Source organism: Capsicum annuum, unplaced genomic scaffold (assembly GCF_002878395.1).
Source record: "Capsicum annuum cultivar UCD-10X-F1 unplaced genomic scaffold, UCD10Xv1.1 ctg74708, whole genome shotgun sequence".
Lineage (NCBI taxonomy): Eukaryota > Viridiplantae > Streptophyta > Magnoliopsida > Solanales > Solanaceae > Capsicum > Capsicum annuum.
Genome location: NW_025884842.1, coordinates 10,798 through 20,578, shown reverse-complemented (window position 1 = coordinate 20,578; position 9,781 = coordinate 10,798). Strand labels below are relative to the sequence as shown.

Sequence of the window (9,781 nt, the reverse complement as noted above, 5' to 3'; positions counted from 1 at the left end):
TAAGGAGAAGCACTTCCTTATTTGGTTAATTCAAGAAACATTTGTAAGGAGACGCACTTCCTTGTTTGGATAAATTCGAGCAATATTTGTAAGGAGATGCACTTCCTTATTTTGGTAATTCAAGCAATATTTGTAAGGAGATGCACTTCCTTGTTTTGGTAATTCCAGCAATATTTATTGAGGAAACGAACTTCCTTGTTTAGGCAATTCAAGCAACATTTGTAAGGAGACACACTTCCTTGTTTGGGTAATTCAAGAGACATTTGTAAGGAGACGCACTTCCTTGTTTAGTCAATTCAATCAGTATTTGTGAGGAGACGCACTTCCTTATTTGGGCAATTCAAGTGATATTTGTGAGGAGACGCACTTCCTTGTTTGGGTAATTCCAGCAACATTTGTAAGGAGACGCACTTTCTTATTTGGGTAATTCAAGTAGCATTTGATAAGGAGACGCACTTCGTTGTTTGGGTAATTCAAGCAACATTTGTAAGGAGACGCACTTCCTGTTTAGGCAATTCAAAAAATATTTATAAGGGGACGCACTTCCTTGTTTGAGTAATTTAAGAGACATTTGTGAGGAGACACACTTTCTTATTTGAGTAATTCAAGCGACATTGGTAAGGAGACGCACTTCCTTATTTTGGTAATTCAAGCGACATTGGTAAGGAGATGCACTTCCTTGTTTTGATAATTCAAGCAACATTGATAAGGAGATGCACTTCCTTGATTGGGTAATTTAAACTTTGCTTTTTGGGTAATGCACTTCCTAACTTAAGTCTTAATTCCTAGTAGATACACCTCCTAGTCGAGTCAGTTCCCTTGATTTCTAGAAAATGCACTTTCTAGTCGAGTTATTACACTTAATCCTTAGGAGACGCACTTCCTTGCTAGTTTTCATTTGTCAGGTGACACACTTTTTAACTTAAACTTGTATCTCTAGAAGACGCACTTTCTAGTTAGAATTCCTCACTTTAATTCTTAGGAGACGCACTTCCTAGTCTTAGTTATTCAATTTTACTCTCAAGAGATGCATTTCTTGATCAGAGTCTTGATTCATCATTGCAACATGCAATTAGGTATGATGTGACTTTCCCAAAAGTCTTTTGATAATAAACTGGGGCAAAAAAAATTTAGTTTCTGTTTTGGAACTTTACATTTCTAGCAAATGAAATCTCTTTATAATAATCTTTGTTTGGAATAATTTTCTTTTTAGTTTTGATGTGATTTCAGGAGCCTGCCTGAAGAACAGGGCGAATAAATAGAAATTTAAGCAACAAGGTGAAGCAATTGAAAACCAAGCAACAAGTGATGAAATTGCAAGTCAAGAGCCCGCCTGAAGAATAGAGTGATGAAACTTAAGTCAGGAGTCCAACAGAAGTTGCATAGATATGATTTTTGTAATTTCATTTATGCTTTAACTTGTAATTTTCATTTTAATGTAATGACAGAGCCATGGACCGGAACCTCGATGGAACCTCACTCGACTCTCCAACTCGGTACAGTCCTTCTCTTTTAAATCTTTTGAAATACCGGTCACTCGATTCCTCCATAACTTGGGTAGGTAGGTTGTCCTTCTTCCTTTTGTTTCTTCCTTGTGAATAATGGTCGGGTCAAAATTATGTCTCGTTGTCTACTTCTTTGTATGAAAACACTTCGTGTTTACATTCAAAGAGGGGCATGTTGTAGACACGTAATTTTGTCCCTCCCCAAAAGCATTTTTCCATTTTTTTACCTCATCTTACCGTGTACCCCGCACCATATAATCATACCCCACAAAAATACAAAAATAACAACCCCTTAACAAATTTTATCTTGTTTTAACAACCTAAAAACTCACCCTACCCCACCTACCCTATACCTCCACCCACCGACCCACGTGACCCCCTCTCTCCACCTTTCTTTCTTAGTTTACAAGTTATCTTGCAATTGAATGAGATAGAAAAAGAAAAATACGTACAGGGGATTTTTTTGGTTTTCCAGGGAATACATTTACATAGGGGGGGGGGGCACTTTTGTTTTCATTTTTCATTGGAATATATATACACAAAAAGGCAAAACAAAAAAAGGAGGGGGACCTCACGGATGAACCCCACTTTTCCCTTTGGTTTGTTTCTTCCTAATTGATACTCATCTTCTCCAAAATACCAGGGAAAGGCGCGCATAATTTTGATTCCAGCAAGAACACACTCCTTCACTGAATATGCACACATACACAATTTTTATTGAAGACCACACTCACGCACAACAAAAGAGAGAGTAAGAGGTCAAGGAGAGAACAGACCGGAGAAAACATCAAAACAGAAGAGAAAAACTCAAAAATGGATTAGAAATGGGAAGGGAATGATCTGACAATGAGCAGTTTCTGATTGGGTCTGGCCGAAAATTTCAAGTTTTGCCGAAAAATGCGAAAAGCTGGTTTGTTTGGTATTCGTTGTTGGTTTGGGGATTTAGATTTCAGTTCATCTTAACTCGTTCATTGAGTTCAGTTTTGGGTTTCAATTCCTCAATACTGAGTTGGATTCTTGATCAGATTGAGGTTCCTTGTTCGAGGTTTTCGGTTTTGGATTTCTCTATTATCAATGAAAACGAGTTCCGTTGAGGTCCACTCCTTTAATCCTCTTTTTTTTTTTTATTTTGGTTGTTTAAATTGACTATGACTATGTGTTTGTCTATTCTGATTGTTGGATGTTTGCTGATGTTGTTGATGTTATGATCATGTGCTTGATGATATGATTTTGAGGGTATGAGGAACAAATTTGTTAGTTTTAATTATGCTATTGATAGGAAAGAATTTGGGGTGCGAATTGAAAAGTTGCTAAAATGGATTAGGATTAATTTTGATTTATTGTTGTTTTGATTCATTGACGCCATCGATCGGGATAGTGCCATGATAGGTCGACTTGGGTAGGCAAAAGGTAGGTTGGGTAAGCAAAGTTTACTGTGATTTGTTGAACGTGTGAATATTTGTTGAATGGTTCTTTCTATTTTATCGCATTAAAAATGTATTCACTTGGCCGGGGAATGCCCCGATAGATTTGTATTGATTTATCCGGGGAATGCCCCGAAGTATCATGTACTTGAAGACGGTGCACGATTAAGGCCCGGAACATCAGGTGGAGAAAGCAATGGAGCATAGTTAGGATTAGTTTAGAACAAGACAGGTTTATATTTTCGCACTTTAAATTTTGGATTGTTTTGTCTTGTTTGATTGATCGATTGTTTTTGCTTGTTTTGTGTGGTTTATACATTCGTAGTGTCAAAATAGTCGATACGCTCTACCAAGCGACCGTGGTCAAACCATGGGATCGAGGGGTGCCTAACACCTTCCCCTCGGTCAACAGAATTCCTTAACTGGAATCTCTGTTCGCAAACCAGTTTCAAGAGTCAAATCATTTTTTGAAAAGGATTTTTCAAAGGTGACTTGGCACACCTGATTCATGCCAAGTGGCGACTCTGAGTTTTGAATATAAAAGTCCTTTTCTAAACAAATCTTCACTTTTGTCACTTTAATAATAAAAACCCTTTCAAACCTTAAAAATCGAATCTTTTGGATGTTGAAAAAGGGGCGTGACATATATTTACGTTATGTTTCCTAAAATTTGTTCCAACGAACTACTCCTTGAGAAAATAAACTTCAACACTTAATTTATACTCTATTCGTTTAAAAAAAAATGACCTACTTTCAGTTTTAGTCTGTTTAAAAGAATAACATCTTTCCTTTTTTGGCAATACTTTAATTTCAACTTTTCACATGACATGTTTAGCACCACAAGATTAAAGGACATTTTGATACATTTGACACAATTTTAATTTAAGGCCACAAGATTTAAAAGTCTTCTTTATTTTTTAAAATTTTGTGTCAATTCAAAATAGGTCATTCTTTTTTAAATGGATGGAGTGATTTATTTTAAGTAATGCTCATATAATTAAAGAAATCTTTTACTATCAGGTCCTATAAAGATGACTATAAGTAATTTTTTTTTTACAAAAACAGACGAGATTTGTAAATTTACAAAATAAGAACAAAATACATATAACAATAAATAAATGAATTTGATTGTCACATTTCTTTATACTAATAATGTATATAACATAACACTTTTAAATACTCCATTTTTCTGCGAGTAATTATCAATTATTAGTGCATTTATCTTTTCTAAATTTAGTATTATTTTTTTTTAATGAAAATTAGCAAATGACATGTCTATATAATAAAAATATTTCTTTGTATTCTTAGAATACATTTTTTTGGATGAAATGGACGTTTTATTTATTTATGTAACGTAGCACCAATAGGAAGGAGAGTAGCAAAGTTTGCAACACTGAGATAACCCAATTTAGCTAGACTATTATAAACATAAGTAAGAAGAAAATCTATAGGGTGGAAAATTACGTTGTATATATAGGGTAGAAAATTTGTCTTACGAATCCCTTCGGCAGAAAATTACGTTGTATATATAATATAGAAAATCTATATTTTGGTACAACAACAACAACAACAAACCCAGTATATTCCCACATAGTGGGGTTTGGGGAGGGTAGAATGTACGCAGTCCATACCACTACATCCGAAAAAGTAGAGAGGCTGTTTCCGATAGACTCCCGGCTCAAGAAAAGGACCAAGACCGTGTTCAAATATCGCAAGCATACAACATGATAAAATAACAACGATACAACAACCTCAAATAAGTGCATGAACCAACAAAAGACACCCCCTCTCCCCAACCCTAGCCCTACCAACCAAGCTAAAAGAAACTCTCCTAACTCAAGCCTATGACTTAACCACACCCCTTAGCCCTCTACCCTAATACTCTTCCTCCAAACTTTCCTATCAAGCGTCATGTCCTCAGTGAGCCGTAATTGCTCCATGTCACTCCTAATTACTTCTGTCCAGTATTTCTTCGGTCTACCCGTACTCCGCTTGAAACTATCCAAGGTCAACCTCTCACACCTACGAACTGGAGCATCCATGCCCCTTCTCATCACATGCCCAAACCATCTCAACCTCCCTTCCCGAATTTTATCCTCCACCGACGCCACTCCCACCTTGTCCCGAATAGCCTCATTCCTAACCCTGTCATCCCTTGTGATAGCGCACATCCAACGCAACATCCTCATTTCCACCACCTTCAACTTCTGAACGTGAGAGTTCTTAACCGGCCAGCACTCCGCGCCATACAACATAGCCGATCGGACTGCAACTCTGTAGAATTTACCTTTCAGTTTGAGAGGCACCTTCTTATCGTAAAGGATTCCCGAGGTGAGCCGCCTTTTCAACCAACCTGCCCCAATACGATGAGAGACATCCTCGTCAATCTCTCAATTCCCCTGAATCATAGACCCAAGGTACTTAAAACTATCTTTCTTACACACCACCTGAGACTCCAACTTCACTACCGCCTCGTCCTCTTGCCTCGTGCCACTAAACTTACACTCCAAGTACTCCGTCTTCGTCCTACTCAACCTAAAACCTTTAGTTTCCAGGGTTTGTCTCCAAACCTCCAACTTATCATTAACACCTCGACGCGACTCATCAATCAAGACTACATCATCCGCAAAAAGTATACACCATGGTACCTCACCTTGAATACTCCTTGTCAACACATCCATAAACACGGCGAATAAAAACGAACTAAGAGTTGATCCCTAGTGCAATCTAGTCAGGCAAAATCTATATTTTGGTACAAATATTAATTTTGAACCATCTAAAACAAAGATATGAAACAACTCAGTGGTACCGAGTTGTGCTACTTGGACCTCATGCACCAGCCCCATTTCATAGGTTCGATTCTCTTTGGGCTGTGCAGGTTGCCTAATTTTTATTTTTAATTCATTTTTCGAACCCTCTGAAAAAAAGTTCTAGATCGGTCGCTGGGTGGAGGGTTCAAAAAGAGTTGTGGGTGGAGCTCTTTGATCCTTCATGAGACAAAATATATGCTGCTACATTTCTCTCACGAAATCTATGTCTAAGCAGTGGATTCCCCAATATCTTCAGTAAGTACGTGCAATGGGTAGATAAATTAGCATAGAGAGAGGATGGTTACTATAAATATGCAATTAACACATCTATCGAGTCAGTGTCTATTTCAAGAGAATTAAGTGTAATTTTGTTGGGAGGCCAATACAATGCCTTGGAGGAGTGCTTTGAGCTCTATTTCAGTAGCGTTAACAACATGTGGGTTAGCACAATAACCTAGCTAGGATCCAATCACCTTTGTCATTTCTTTTATAACTCCACCAATTCCACCTTGGTGGGCAGTGGCTTTGAAAGCACCATCGATGTTGAGTTTAATTAATATGACCAGGTTGCGGATCGGAGGGATATTCATTTTCTTACTAAAAATGTTTAATATATGTATAGTCTATAATTAAACTTCTTTCTTTCTTTTAGTTGAGTTGAGTGCAAAGTGAAAATAGTAGTTTTTAAAATATTGAGTAGATTTTGATCTCTTCCTCTCTAGCTATCTTTATATCATGGAATTTCTTGAATATTTGCTATGGAACGTCTTTATCTGGGTTTTTAGAGAAGGTAACATATTTTGCTATGGAACTTCTATTTGTTAATATTTTTTTCTATTTCGAAAATGATTAATATCTTATTCTCTTCTCGGAATAGGGAATGAAGTAGTTCTTTTGATGGAGGATCGCAAAGATTATAAAGTAGCAATTATTTTCAGCAATGCATAATAGTAACTTTTTTGCGGTACTTTATATGGCTCCCCATTGAGCTATGCGATATCTTTAATTTCGTTTGTAAATGGTATAATTAGTGATGGTAACGTAATATATATATCTGGTTGATCATGTAGCATAGACTGATGGGTAGGAAATGAGCAACCAAGTCATTTGGGTTAGATTTTGTAACTACATTTTAAATAACACAAGAAAATGAAATATATGACTCAATTCTACATAAACCTGGCTATATTTATCATGATTTACCATGAAATTGTGCTTTCGTATGAACTTATTATGGTTATTACTATAACAACAATGAGAAGAAAAATCATAAGTTCTTGGGAGGGTGGTGTATATGTAGATTCAAAGGTGGAGCCATGATTTTTATTAAGGTGTTTAAAATATGAAAAAGTAAAAAAAGTGTAAATGTGTTTTGGTTTTCTACGACATTTGTATATCACTCTTTTTTTTTATTTCACACTCGATGTTTGGTATCTGCATTGGAGCTCGACTAATTTGATTTCATGCGTAAGGCCCATCGAGGGAAACACTCCTATCAAGGATTTTCCATACCAAAGGGCTCGAAATCAAGATCTCTAATTAGAGAAGGGGCAAACCGCCGCCTATGCACTGCAGTATATTCTTGGGTGATATTTCTCATTGTTTGGTTAAAGAAGAATTCTGACGAGAGTCTAAAATCTTGAAGCAGTTTCATAGTATAACAACAACGTACTCAATATAAGATCCGATAAAGTGAGGACAATTTCATAGCATAAAAAAATCAAAAGACAAAATCTATGAAAGATCTTTTCATTCATCTCATTACGAGAAGCGGAAATATACAATAGTATCGAATTATTGGATTCATTTGAACTCACAGTATGCGAAACATAAATTTATGTTAACTAATTCATTAAAATTGCAACAAATAATAAGTATGAGCCTACATTTAAAAAAAAAAAAAAAAAAGGAATATAATACAAATAATCTTTAAAATGGTACCCGTAAAATTTATGGGTTGATTAAAATCATCTTTATTTTGCCTGTCATTCTTTCTTTATTTTATTTTTTAAAAAAAAAACGCATGCTAAAATTCTGCCAAAATGTTATTTATACACCTAAATTTTATGGGAACATTCCCTTGTCTTAAAACTTATGAGTTAAAAAGTTACATAAAGTGACACATATTAATTTCTAATTAGTTCGATTGTTTAGAATCACACTGTAATTGAATATTGTAGGTAATGAAACTAATTAGTTAATTCCTTCTTTGCAAATTATTCAAAAATTTAATTCTAAATATTTGTTAAATCAATTTTTAAGAAGCGTAAAAAGTCATAATATAAATTGAGAAAAAGGAAGTAATAATAGCTAGAATTGGTAGAACATAACAAGCTTTATTTAGAGGTTAACCAAATCTCTTTTTCTTAGAAAGAAACTGAACAATTATTCCAACACATACAAACATAATTAAACTTTTGAAGCAACACACAAGCACTTAAAAGTTGTAATTTGCAATATTTTGCAGCCAGCAATGATATATATATGATCAGACAGATTGCTTGTTGTTGTAACGAGCTTGTAATTTAGTTGCAAAATAGCCTTGACCATTTGCTAAAAACTTGTCACAATGGAGTCCATCCCCCAAAGCATCTGGTGCGCAATCACTACACAACCACCCATCACTGCAATCACTTTGAACGTTGCATGTTTTCAGACAAGTTATAATATCACCAACAACAGCCAACCTTTGCAATTTCAACCGGCAATTCTCGTGATGTCGCCTTCACCTGAACTGAATACATATTTAAATATTAGAATGTTGTTTTAAGATTTGAATATTAAATAATTAGAATGATTTTCTTTATATGTATAAGATTTGCTTTATTAAGAAACTAAAATCTTCATACAAAGTATTAAGTGATTAGTCGATTGTACATATATTGTGGATCGGAGATGGCTAAGTGCTAACGATAATGGTGTTGTGTTATAAACCAAACGGGAGAGCCCAATCCAAAAGACTAGCCTAATAGGTGGGAGAACCATTTGGTCTATAAAACCATTGTCATTTCTCTATTTTTTTCAATCAATATGGGACAATTGGTTCATAACATATTGCATGGTCATGGCGAGGGTTGGCGACATTTGTGGTGGTACTGTATGATGGTGGTTGTTATGAATGCGTAGTAGTTAGTGGTGGTGGAGATTTGCGTCGGTGTGGTGGCAGCTGAAAATTGTATTGGTAGATTGTCATCATAGCTAATAATGATAATGGTAGTTGTCGATATGTATACTAGTGGCTTATGAATTATGATAACTATTGTTATAATGGTAGTCGGTGACAACTGACAACTGATTATAGTGATTGGCAATATATAATAGAAGTAGTTAATAATGGTAAGCGGGAGAGTTTTGCAGTGAAAAGTGGATATGAAGTAGTAGGAAAATGTCTTCTTTTGATGACTAAGATCTCAATGAATGAGATTCATACAGTCGTGGAGTAAGTGCAAACAAAAAATCTTAGCCGAAAAATTATAATATGTATACAAATTAAATATCAATACTTTTTATATATTAAATCTTAAATTAATTAGTGAAATATATTCCTAAAGTCGCCACCCAACACACCCATAACATATATAATTAAAGTATATGTTTTCAATTGAAATGCAAAATAATTAGAAGAGGGAGCTAGAGATCATGAATTCACCAGTAGTTGTTGTAGCTATGAAAGCAATCAGAAATAAGGTAAGCACCGGAATTGAAGAACTAGCCATGCTCAATATACAAACTTTGGATTTATTATTGTGGATATCACGAGTGCTGAAGAATGAGTAATGAAAATGTTGTGTCCTTTCTTCAGAATTTATAGCTCTTGATTATGAGGAAATAAGAAAATTAAGTGGGAGGTGACAAAAAAGTTATTTAAAGATGGTGACAACTTTGGTCAGTTAAGATCAAAACTTATGGTGACAACTTTGACCAGCTAAGGTCAAAGTTTCATTTAAATTCTGATTAAGTTAAATAGAGTGTAAAATATAATTTTTAAAAACTTTTTAATCTTTTAAAAAATCCTCCAACTTCAAATTTCAAATTTTAGAAT

General features: G+C 35.0%; 1 pseudogene; it reads right to left on the bottom strand.

Annotated features, from left to right (window-relative positions):
* Positions 1–4,996: 4,996 nt before the first annotated feature.
* The window catches only part of LOC124894520, a 12,313-nt pseudogene continuing 7,528 nt past the window's right edge, over positions 4,997–9,781 (bottom strand).